This window comes from Zingiber officinale, chromosome 5A (genome assembly GCF_018446385.1).
Source record: "Zingiber officinale cultivar Zhangliang chromosome 5A, Zo_v1.1, whole genome shotgun sequence".
NCBI classification, from domain to species: domain Eukaryota; kingdom Viridiplantae; phylum Streptophyta; class Magnoliopsida; order Zingiberales; family Zingiberaceae; genus Zingiber; species Zingiber officinale.
In genome coordinates, this window is record NC_055994.1 from 115917730 (window position 1) to 115931025 (window position 13296).

Genomic DNA, 13296 nt, shown 5'->3' on the forward strand with positions numbered 1-13296 from the left:
CTCGCTTAATTAATATCTAGCTCCAAGAGTAGTACCACTCAACTTCATCGTCATGTCGGACTAAGTCCACCTGCAGGGTTTAACATGACAATCCTTATGAGCTCCTCTTGGGGACATTCTCAACCTAGATCACTAGGACACAGTTTCCTTCTATAATCAACAACACACACTATAAGTGATATCATTTCCCAACTTATCGGGCTTATTGATTTATCGAACTAAATCTCACCCATTGATAAATTAAAGAAATAAATATCAAATATATGTGCTTGTTATTATATTAGGATTAAGAGCACACGCTTCCATAATAACTGAGGTTTTTGTTCCTTTATTAAGTCAGTATAAAAGGAACGACCTCAAATGGTCCTACTCAATACACTTTAAGTGTACTAGTGTAATTATATAGTTAAGATAAACTAATACCTAATTACACTACGACCTTCCAATGGTTTGTTCCTTTCCATCTTGGTCGTGAGCTACTGTTTATAATTTATAAGGTACTGATAACATGATCTTCTGTGTGTGACACCACACACCATGTTATCTACAATATAAATTAATTGAACAACTACATTTATCATAAATGTAGTCATTTGACCAATGTGATTCTTATTTCTAGATAAATGTTTATACCAAAAGCTAGGCTTTTAGTATACATTCTAACAATCTCCCACTTATACTAAAAGACTAAGCTGCCATATCTGCTGCCATACATCTGATTCTCATCCCTTCAACATGCCCATCAAAAGCTATTGCCTTAAGGATCTTAGTGAAAGGATCTATAGGTCATCACCTGATGCAATCTAGGCGGCAACAACTTCTCCTCGTTTATACCATTCCTCGTATTGGGTGGTACTTGCGCTCTATTGTGTTTACTTGCCTTATAGACTCATGGTTTCTTCGAGTTTGTTACTGCACCATTATTATTACAATAAATTGTAATAATCTTTGGACAAATTAGAAATCATATCTAAGTCTATCTTGAGGTAATTAAGTCATTCAGCTTTTATGGCTACCTCAGAGGCTTGCCATATACTCAGCTTCTATGGTGGAATCCAGAAAAAACACCTATGCTTATCACTCTTCCATAGTTATGACTTTTCCTCCTAAAGTAAACACAAAACCCCGAGGTCGACTTATTATTGTCCCTATCCGATTGGAAGTCAAAATCCGTGTAACCCACAGGGACTGCCTTGTAAGCTAGCATATAATCTCTAGCGCCTCTAAGGTACTTTAATATATGCTTTACTACAGTCCAATGTCCTTGTCTATGGTTACTTTGATATCTGCTAAATATGCCCTTGGTAAAACAGATTTCTGATCTCGTGCATAGCATACATTAGGCTTCCGATAGCCGAAACATAAAGAACTGCCTTTATTTCCTTTATCTCCTTTGATGTCTACAAAGACATATCTTTAGATAAAGTTACTCCATCCTAAAAAGTAAGAAACCTTTCTTGGAGTTTTGCATGCTTAAAACGAGCAAGGATTTTTCCGATGTATGAAGCTTGGAATAAGTAAAATATTCTTTTCTTGCGATCCCTTATTACTTTGATCTCAAGAATATATACATTCTTCCAAGTCCTTTATATCGAATTGTTTGGACAACCATACCCTTACTTCTGACAACATTTTGATATTGTTTCCAACTACCAAAAATGTTATCTACGTATAGTACAAGAAATACCACCACGCTTCCATCACACCTTTTGTATACACAAGACTTATCCAGTTACTAAATGAATCCAAAGGTCTGGATTACTTTGATAAACTGGATGTTCCAAGACCTTGAAGCTTTGTATCAGTCCATAGACTGATTGAGCTTGCACACAAGATGCTCTTAGCCCTTTGCAATGAACCCTTCTGATTACTTTATATGGATGTTTTCTTCAAGACTTTCATTAAGGAATGCTGTCTTGACATCCACTTACCAAATAGATAAAAGAATCCGGATAGACTTAAGCATGACTACCAGTGAAAAAATTTCCTTTTTCATCTAGCCTTGCTTTGAAAGTTTCTACCTTCCTGTCTATCCCTCTTTTCCTATTATAGACCTTTTTATACCCAAAGGCTTTTACATCATTTGGTGGTTCTACAAGCTTCCAGATTTTATTAGAATACATATATTCTAATTCTGTTATTCATTACTCTTTGCCAAGATATTGCATCTTTATCTTGGAGTGCTTCGTCATATGTCCGGAGATCAGGTTCATGTCCTCCAGGGATCGAGTCCAAAAACTCTCCTCAAAACATGAATCTTTTTAGGTTGCCTAACAACCCTCCCACTACGACAAGGCACTTTCTGCAATTATGTATCATTTGTGATACGTGTTGCAGTTTCCTTGTGGTATCTCATCTTGTACAATTGGTACTAGATTAGACATGTCTTTTATTATTTCCTTAAGAACAAATTTTCTTATGGGCACATGGTTTATTACATAGTCCTTTTCTAAAAATCGGCCATTGATGCTAACAATGACCTTCTGATTTTTAAGACTATAAACCTACTTTCATTTCTCTAGGATAACCCACAAACAAGTGAATTCCTGTCCAACTTATCATTGTCTCTCTTCAGCATATGTGCTGGACTACCCGAATCCAAATATGCTTCAAAATAGGCTTACACCTATTCAGCAATTCTATATGAGTAGAGAGTTCTGACTTTGGAAGGTACTATATTCACTCCCGTTTCCAGAGTATATCCTTAAAATGATTTTGATAATATTCTTAATAACTCATCAATCTACTTATTTCCATAAGAGTCCTATACCTTCCTTTTCCTACACCATTCTGTTTGGGGTGTACCAGGTGCAGTTAGTTGGGATTGAATCCCTACTTCTGATAAATGACTCCTAAATTCTCCCAAGAGGTACTTGCCACTACGATCTTACCGTAGTGTCTTGATACTTTTACTTTGTCGTTTCTCCACATCAGCCTCGTACTTTTTGAACTAATCAAAGCACTTAGACTTGCGGCACATTAAGTAAATATATCCGTATCTCAAATAGTTGTCTATAAAATAGATGAAATATTTGAAACAACCTCTTGCCTGGATGCTCATAGGATCACACAAATCAGAATGAACCAATTCCAATATATCTTTGACTTCATACCCCTTAGACTTAAAAGCTTCTTGGTTATTTTTCCTTCCAAGTAAGACTCGTAGGTTGGAAAGATTTCCACTACTAATGAACCCAAAAGTTCATCAGCTACCAATGAATCCTACTCAAGTTAATATAACCTAGCCTTAGAAGCCAAAGATATAATTGGTTCATTTTCGAAGGTTACTTTCTCTTAAGTTTAGAAGATGTGTTACTAATTTCCATTTGTTGCATCGTGAGAGTTATTGGATTTATAAATTGTCAACCAACGTACCAGAACAGATAACTTTCCTCTTTTTCTTAATAACAACTTTGTTATTTAAAAGAGGCAGAATATCAAGTTCTTTGAATAGTTTAGAAACTGAAAACTAGTTCTTTCTAAACTTGGTGCGTAAAGACAATTACTCAAAAATCCATGTTTTATTCTTTTCAAAAGATAAACATCTCCCACTGCAACAACTACCATTTTTACAGTAGTGCCCATGTAGACGGTGTTTTAATTTTCATTTAGTTGCCGGGTTTCCTGGAACCTTGTAATGATTAATGGCATCTGTATCTATACTCCAGGTTCTGGTAGATAACACCACTAAACATGTTTCAACTAATGAATTAAATACACCTATATTGTTTTTAGTTCTAAGAAGACAGTCTACCTTAATGTCCAAGTCCTATTTCCAATCATTACAATTGGGATTACTAAGTCTTTCTTATAGTATGACTACTAGGGGATTGACAAACATTTTAAATCCTAAGAATCACAAAAATACTTGGTCAAGATCAACTCCTTAAAAATCCCCATGAATTTTGTATGCCACGTTAGTGTGGACGTATACAAAATCGAAGAGGAGATTTTATTCATTAATTTTATTATCTCGTCAACTTTACTTTATGACGAATAAAATTAATAGTTGATCTGTGTTTGATCAAATATTTGGTCAAAACTCTTTGAATTTAAAATAACATTGATTCCTCAAACAATATTATTTAAATTCACCAACACCTCAAAAATCGTGAATTTTGCATGCCACGTTAGTGTGGACGTATACAAATTCATCATTTGTAAGAGGAGGGTTTTACCCATTGACTATCTTGTCAATATAACTTTTTAACAAATAAAATTACCTCAAAACACCATGAATCTTGTATGCCACGTTAGTGTGGACGTATACAAATTCAAACATTTGTAAGAAATTTTATTATATTGCCAATCTAGTTTTATGACAAATCAATAGTTGGTTTCCCTTTGGTCACACAAGTGATAGTAGTGACTCCGTTGGGGAGGATACTATTAAATGTGTCTAAGTGTATACCATTACTTGACACTAAGTCCATTAATAAGATTATGCCCCTTCCGTTGGGGAAGATCACACGCTCTTAATTAACTTCCTATAGTCATCCAAAAATGGAAGTCTGTTCTAGTGATCCACAAACAAGCTCATCCGTTATGGAGGAAGGCACTCAGAGCCAACGCGCAAGCTTGTTTGCATTACTTACAAACCAGTAATGGAGACCATGGGATTTACTTAAAAATCCCTCTCCCACTTAGTTATTTATAAATGAGAAATTTTAACTATCCTATCCTACTAAATATGTAAACCAACATGCACAATATAAAAGCAATAAATAGAAAATCTAATTTTGAACTATTATGGCTTTTATCTCTAGTTGTCCTCCGTGTGTTGTCATCCAAGCTGCTGCCATATTTGGCCACCGCTATCGGGTCTAGTCTGTCGATCCATCTTGCTCCTAGTTCCTCCGCCTCCGGTCCTTAGAAGGTTCCACGCTTTGCAAGATTCGATCCATGACATAAATAGAATTTTACATTTTGATCCTATATTCCATAAAAGGAATGTACATGTATCTAGATCAAAATAAAATCCTAATAAAACTAAATACAGCTCCATATTTTATAATATAATCATGCACACATATAAATGCCCTTGACATGTCCAAGGGTCCAATCACACACATAATAACTAAAAGCCATAATAGTTGGATCCCGCATCCACAAAGTTAGCACATCCTACTATTATCCCGCTAAATTATGTATGACATGTGCATAATTAAACTAATACCAAATACACAGAGGCGAAACACTAGCTCTGATACCAATTGTTGGTTGCTACTCGGAAAACCTAGAGGTTACACTGTACAAAAATTTTGTACAAAGGTCTGAACCTTTTCCTAGCTACCATGTGTTCTTTTAAATTAAATTTTGGATCGCCTGCGGAACTTAACACGTTTGATCCAAAACTTAATCTATTCGTTCTTTTAGGTTTTGACTTGGGTCTCCTGCGGAACTTAACACGTTCGACCCAAATCACCTTAAGTTATTAATTCCATTAAATATTAATTTCCATAATTGGTTCCCAGTACTGACGTGGCGAGGCACATGGCCTTCTTGGATATGGGAGCAACCACCACCGACTAGACAAAACCTTTTATAGAAAGCTAATATTTAATTTCCTAAAATAACTTTAGGTTAACCGAAAAGAACAATCAAATCACAAGGAAAATAAAAAACAAAAGAACACAACATCGAAAAACATATTCAAAATTCTAGAATCGTAAGCCTCTTGTATTTGGTATTATTTCCATAAATAGCTAGTATGATGCGGAAAGAAAAATTATTAGTTATACCTTGTAAAAAAACCTCTTGATCTTCTACCGTATTCCTCTTCTAACCTCGGACGTTGTGTGGGCAACGATCTTCCGAGATGAGAACCACCAAGCACCTTCTTCTTCCTTACAAGTTTCGGCCATCAAAACTTCTCCTAGGATGAAGAGGTTCGGCCACCACCACCATGCTCCAAGGGATGCTAGAAAAGAGGCTTCTCCTTCTTCTCCTTCTTAGATCCGGCCACCAAAGCTATCTCCACCATGAGAAGGTTTCGGCCACACAAAGGAGAGGAGAGGAAAGAAAGGGCCGGCCACACCCAAGGAGAAAAGAGAGGAAAAATAGAATAGAGTCGTTCGCATTGAAGCCTCCTCTACCCCCTCTTTTATAATCCTTGGTCTTGGCAAATAAGGAAAATTTAATAAAAACTTAATTTTTTGCCATTGAAAAGGAAAATTTATTTAATTAAAATAATTTTCTCTTTTCAAATTATAATGGTCGGCCACTCTTCTCCCCAAAACAAGGAGAGTTTTAATTAAAACAAAAATTAAAACTTCCTAATTTGTTTCTAGAAATTTATAAAAATTTCTCCAATAATTTTAATCCCTTCATGATTGGTTAATAAAAAGAAATTTTATAAATTAAAATCTTTCTTTTAAACATGTGGATAATTTCCAAAAAGGAAAGTTATCTCTAAAAATTAAAATCTCCTTTCAATCTACAAATAAGGAAAGATATTAAATCTTTTCTTAATCTTTTGTAGAAACTAATAAAAGAGAATTTTTAATTTTTAAACTTTCTTTTAAATCATGAATATAATTAAAAGGAAAGTTTTTACCAAAATTAAAATCAACCTTTTAATCTACAAATAAGGAAAGAGATTTTAACTCTTCTCTTAATCTTTTGTAGAATCTTATAAAAGGAAGGATTTAAATTTTTAAACTCTATTTTAAATTATATGATCCACATAAGAAAATTTTAAAATTAAAATTCCTTTTTATTTTAATAGGGACGACCACATGAATTCACCCATGAACATACCCATGGCCGGCCCTAGCTTGGTCTCCAAGCTAGCTTGGTCGACCCCTATAGGATGGGTAAGAAGGTGGGTATAGTACTCTATAATTAAGAGGCTACGATAGGGACCGAGAGGAGGAATTGGTTTTGGTCTCCCGATAAAATTAAGCATCCCGTGCTCGCCCCGAACACACAACTTAATTTTATCAATAATAATTCATTCCACTAGAGAACTATTATTGAACTACCGCACCAATCCCAAATTACATTTTGGGCTCCTTCTTATCATGAGTGTGTTAGTCTCCCTGTGTTTAAGATAACAAATGTCCACTAATTAAGTAAGTTACTGACAACTCGCTTAATTAATATCTAGCTCCAAGAGTAGTACCACTCAACTTCATCGTCATGTCGGACTAAGTCCACCTGCAGGGTTTAACATGGCAATCCTTATGAGCTCCTCTTGGGGACATTCTCAACCTTGATCACTAGGACACAGTTTCCTTCTATAATCAACAACACACACTATAAGTGATATCATTTCCCAACTTATCGGGCTTATTGATTTATCGAACTAAATCTCACCCATTGATAAATTAAAGAAATAAATATCAAATATATGTGCTTGTTATTATATTAGGATTAAGAGCACACGCTTCCATAATAACTGAGGTTTTTGTTCCTTTATTAAGTCAGTATAAAAGGAACGACCTCAAATGGTCATACTCAATACACTTTAAGTGTACTAGTGTAATTATATAGTTAAGATAAACTAATACCTAATTACACTACGACCTTCCAATGGTTTGTTCCTTTCCATCTTGGTCGTGAGCTACTGTTTATAATTTATAAGGTACTGATAACATGATCTTCTGTGTGTGACACCACACACCATGTTATCTACAATATAAATTAATTGAACAACTACATTTATCATAAATGTAGTCATTTGACCAATGTGATTCTTATTTCTAGATAAATGTTTATATCAAAAGCTAGGCTTTTAGTATACACTCTAACAGTATGTTTCAAAACCGACTTTAATTACTTCTTATAATGGAATTTGGTTTTGTAGCACCGGAGGGCAAAGAAAAATATCAATGGACGAAAAAGGAGTAGGCCGACTACGTGGCAACGGTAAAGCAGAGTACCATCTGTTGAACGTTCTTCCGCCATAAGAGGTCAACCGAATCGGCAACTACGACTCCGCGAAGGAACTTTGGGAGAAGTTCCTCGAGCTGCACGAAGGGACATCCGAAGCCAAGCTCGCAAAACAGGATATACTTCACAACCAGGTCACCAACCTGCGACTTGAAGAAGACGAAACAACTGCGCATCTGCAATCGAGAGTCAAAGAGCTTATTACCGAACTTTCAAATCTCGGAGAAAAGGTAAGTAGCCAAGATTCACTCAGGTACGCACTAAATTATTTTCCTAGAAATACGAAATGGGTATCACTAGTAGATGCCTTTTATATTTCTAAAGATTTAGAAAAAATTACTTTAGAAGAATTATTCTCGACATTTGAAGTGCATGAATCAAGATGTGCAGGTACGAAGGAGCCCAAGCACAACATCGCCTTCAAAGCATCGAGAGACGAACCTGAGTCAGAGTCCTTTCTTGACGATGAGGAAATGGTTAGGATGGTAAGACGTTTCAAGAAACTTTGTAAATTTAAAAATATTAACCATCCGCAGGGTAGAAAGAAGAGGACGATCCGCTGCTACCACTGCAACGAAGAAGGGCACATCAAGGACAACTGCCCCAAGCTGAGAAATAAGGACAAGGACAAAGGTAAGAAGTCTGTCCAAAAATACAAGGTCTTAAAAGCGATGTGGGACGGTATGTTGTCAGAATCGAAAGTCGAGGTCTTCTCCGGACTTGCACTAATGGCAAGTCATCAAGACGACGATTGCGAGTCAAGCTCTTCCGAAATGAGCATCGAGAGCATCGATGAAGGGGGAGCTACGTCGAAAGATAGCAGCAGTTCAAGGGGAGACATGGACAACGAGATAGACAAGGTAAGTCATGTACGATCTTTTCCTCCCAATAAACTATTTAAGTTTATTAAACTGTTAACTAAGGATTATTGTAAGTTAGAAAAAGAAATTAACAATTTAAAAGTAATACTAGCTAAATCTTGCCCTTTAGAAGAGTTAGACAAATTAAAATTAGAAAATGATAAATTAAAAATACAAGTAAATAACTTGAAAAACCGTGCATGCTCATCTAATACAAATGTTAGAAAATTTAATAATCTAAATTGGTATTTTAGATACCACAAGTGATAAATTAGGAATATTTCAAAAAGATATGTTCCTAAATTTTTTTTGTCAATCTAGTAGGCTATATTGGGTTCCAAAGTCCTATTTAACTTGAATTATTAATTAGATTTAAAGCTTTCAGCGAGAAAATTAGACATTAAATTTCTTTATGAGGCTTTGTGTAAGAAAGTGGTTGTTGCTCTAATAACCAAAAAGGCCTAGTGTCTCGCCACTGTCTAGAAGCCAAAATATTGAAATAAAATGTTTAATTAACTTTCTGGTAAAGTATTAAGATTGAAATTTAATAATGCTTAAAAAAAAGTTTTTCAAATATTTTTTTGAAAATTTTTCAAAAATATTTTTTATACTTAGAAAAAAATTTCTTGCGTAAAATTTTTACTTAAAAAAATTCACAAAAATTATTGCCTAAGTTAAAATTTCTTTTGAAATTGTTGCTTTTTTTTTTTATCTAAAGTTTTTACTTAGAAAATTCTCAAAGATTTAAGTTAGATTTTTTTTTCAAAAATATTTCTTTTGCAAATTATCTAACTGATCCGGCGGTAAGAACAGGGGACCCTCGTTGTAAGGGGTCAACGCCACGTGGAAGTCAAAGAGCCGGGCGGTCCATCGAAGAAGGTCGGACCAACTACGCTGACCGGAGAAACGGGTCTGACCCACCGGGTGGCCGCCCGGTGTTTAGCCGATGGCAAAAGGCACCCCTATGGAAGTCGGGGTTCCGGCGCTCATTGAGCAAGACCGTAGGGCCGAGCGGACCTCACGCTCGGCCAAAGACATGAAGCATACTGCTAACAGTCGCCACAAAACACAATACCGATAATTTCTCGAGTGGACCATCATATATGACCGGTCGGACGGAAGGTGGACGTGGGCCGGTCGGACGACCGGCAGGAGTTCGGGGAAAAAGACAAGGGACATCTTCTGACAGCTGGTATGCTTCGTGATATGGTCATACTCCAAATCATGTGACAAGGGGTTCCGCTGTCCCATCGAGGACATGCTTGGACTGTAGCAGTATGGGTCAGGTAAGCTCACTGACAAGCCCTTACTGGGGTATGGGTTACGGACACGTGTACACCTCGATATGTGTGCACTTACTTCTTTGCTGCCCTATATAAAGGCCCTCATCCTTCGCCAGAGGTACGCGTTCTAATATTTCGAGAGCCACTTTTCACTGCTTGCTTGCCTGACTTGAGCGTCGGAGGGTCGTCGCCGGGAACCCCTTCCCGGCTCGACTTCTGTGCAGGTTCGCCGGAGCTTCGTGCAACCAGTCGAAGATCCACACCAGCAGCCGGGGAGTGCCGCGTGCCCAGCGTCCGTTGGTTCAGCATTCGGACAGGATCAAATTGGCGCCGTCTGTGGGAACGCTCCTGCATCCGAACGGAAACAATGGACGAGACTGGATGACAACACACGGTAACGCTCTCCACGGAGGAACTCGACGCTCTGATCGAGTTGAGGGCCGCCAAGCTTGTGGAGTAAAAACAGAAGGCAACAGCCGAGCGGCCAGAGCAGCAAGCAACCTCAGCCTCTGGTGGCCGAGCGGAAGCACCTCAAGCCACCGTTGCATTCCACCGGGCCCTATTCCGCACCCCCGAAGCCGCACCCACTCATAGAGATCGGGGATCTTCTTCGGATGAAATGTCGAGACGAGATGACAGAAAAGGAAAAGCCCCTCGAGCGGACTCATCGCCCGAGCGGATTAATCGCCAATTTTCAGAGGCTATTCTACGAGACCCTCTGCCCAAGCACTACGTGCCTCCGACGATCGGCGAATACAATGGAACCACCGATTCGAACGATCATTTGGGCAAGTTTGATAACACGGCAACCCTGCATCAATACACAGATGGGGTGAAGTGTCGGGTTTTCCTCACCACCCTATCTGGATCGGCTCAACGATGGTTTCAGAGGCTACCGGACGGATCCATCACCAGCTTCAAGGACTTCCGGACGGCCTTCCTCCATCATTTTGCAAGCAGTCGGCACTATCAAAAAACTAGCGTTAGTCTGTTCGCCATCAAACAAGAAGCCCGTGAATCGCTCCGAGCTTACATCCAGCGGTTCAACAAAGTGGCCATGGATATTCCAACGGCCACCTCGGAGACCATGATAAATGCCTTCACACAAGGCCTCGTGGATGGGGATTTCTTCCGATCGCTCATTCGGAAGCCGCCCCGAGACTATAATCACATGCTACACCGAGCCAACGAATACATCAACGTGGAGGAAGCGCAAGCGGCCAGGAAAAAGAAACTCCAACCGAGCGGGCTCCTCTTGCCGAGCGGAAACAGCACACCGCTCATCAGCCGCCCAGAGGACCGAGGGCCGAAATCACCATGCCAGTCTCAGAGGTAGCTGCCGCCCGGCCCAAGCCAAAGAAGAAATGGACCCCGATGTTCTGCTCTTTCCACCGGACGGATACGCACAACACAAGGGATTGTCGAAGTCTTCCCTTCGTGGCTCATCCCGTTCCCCGGAATGGCGGCCGACGGTCTCCCTCAGTCGACAGGCGACAGAGAACTCATGAAGCCGATCAGACGCGAGCTGATAGGCAACAGCAACAGACTCCCGATCGGCATCGCTCTCCAAGGCAGGAGAATCGCCGAACGTCAAGAGAACGGTCTCGACCATCCGCTCGGGAGGAAGAAAATAAAAGTAATACTTCCCGAGGCGAGATCAACATTATCGCTGGCGGGCCGACCGGAGGAGACTCCAACCGAGCAAGAAAGGCGAGCGTCCGGCAGCTCCAGATCCATGCAGTCGGCTGCAGCCGAGAGCGGGCGAGTGGACCCGAAATCAGTTTTGGGCCTGGGGACTTGGAAGGAGTTGAAGTGCCCCACGACGACGCTCTGCTCATCAAAGCGGTAATAGCCAACTACACTATTCACCGCGTTTTTGTTGACACAGGAAGTTCGGTCAACATAATATTCAAAATGGCATTCGATCAACTTCAAATTGACCGTGCCGAGCTGCTGCCCATGACAACCCCCCTCTACGGGTTTATGGGCAATGAAGTCCTTCCAGTCGGACAACTCCGGATGGCTATTTCATTGGGAGAAGAGCCGCTCAGAAGGATGCGTACAGCAAACTTCGTGGTGGTCGACTCTCCCTCCTCATACAACGTCATTCTGGGACGACCGGCGCTCAGTGAGTTCCGAGCGACCGTCTCTACCTTCCACCAGAAGATCAAGTTCCCCGTCGAAGACAAAGTGGGAGAAGTACGGGGAGATCAACTGGCGGCTCGGCGATGCTACGTCGAAATGGTCCGAGCCGAAGCAAATTCCGCTCGGAAGTCGCCACGGATCGAGGTGAATGCTATAACTGAAAAACCTCCCTCTCTAGTTTATGAAGAAAAAGAGGAAGTGCAGATACACCCGACCCGATCGGAGGCCACGACATTCATCGCATCCGACCTGGAGGCGAATCAGAAAGAGGAAGTGATCCAATGCCTCCGAAGAAACCATGATGTCTTCGTCTGGTCGACACATGAGCTGCCCGGAATTTCACCAAGTATAGCGCAACATGAGCTACACGTCCGACCGGACGCACGGCCAGTAAAGCAAAGAAAAAGGGACTTCAGCGCCGAGTAGAATTCCATCATCCGAGCGGAGGTGGAAAAACTCTTGGAGGCCGGCCATATCCGCGAGGTGCAGTTCCCGAGTTGGCTGGCGAACGTAGTATTAGTCTCCAAGCCGGGCAACAAGTGGAGAGTATGCATAGATTTTCGGGATCTCAACAAAGCTTGCCCGAAAGACTTTTATCCTTTGCCCCGGATAGATCAGCTAGTGGACTCTACGGCCGGCTGCGAATTAATATGTATGCTCGACGCTTACCAAGGCTATCATCAAGTGCCGCTCGCCCGTGAAGATCAAGAAAAAGTCAGTTTCGTAAAGGCCGACGGCACCTACTGCTATAATGTGATGCCGTTCGGATTGAAGAATGCGGGAGCCACTTATCAACGCTTGATGAACAAAGTGTTCAAAGAGCAGATCGGGCGGAATCTGGAAGTTTATGTGGACGACATTCTCATCAAGTCCGTCCGAGCGGCCGATCTCTTCAAAGACATGGAGGAAACCTTCCGAACGCTACGCAAATATGGAGTCAAGCTAAATCCCCAGAAGTGCCTGTTCGGAGCGAAAGGAGGGCGTTTCTTGGGGTACATAGTGACCGAGCGGGGCATCGAAGCAAATCCCAGCAAGGTGAAAGCTCTACAAGACATGCCGCCTCCAAGAAATACAAGGGAAGTGCAGCGTTTGACCGGTCGGATAACTTCTCTGTC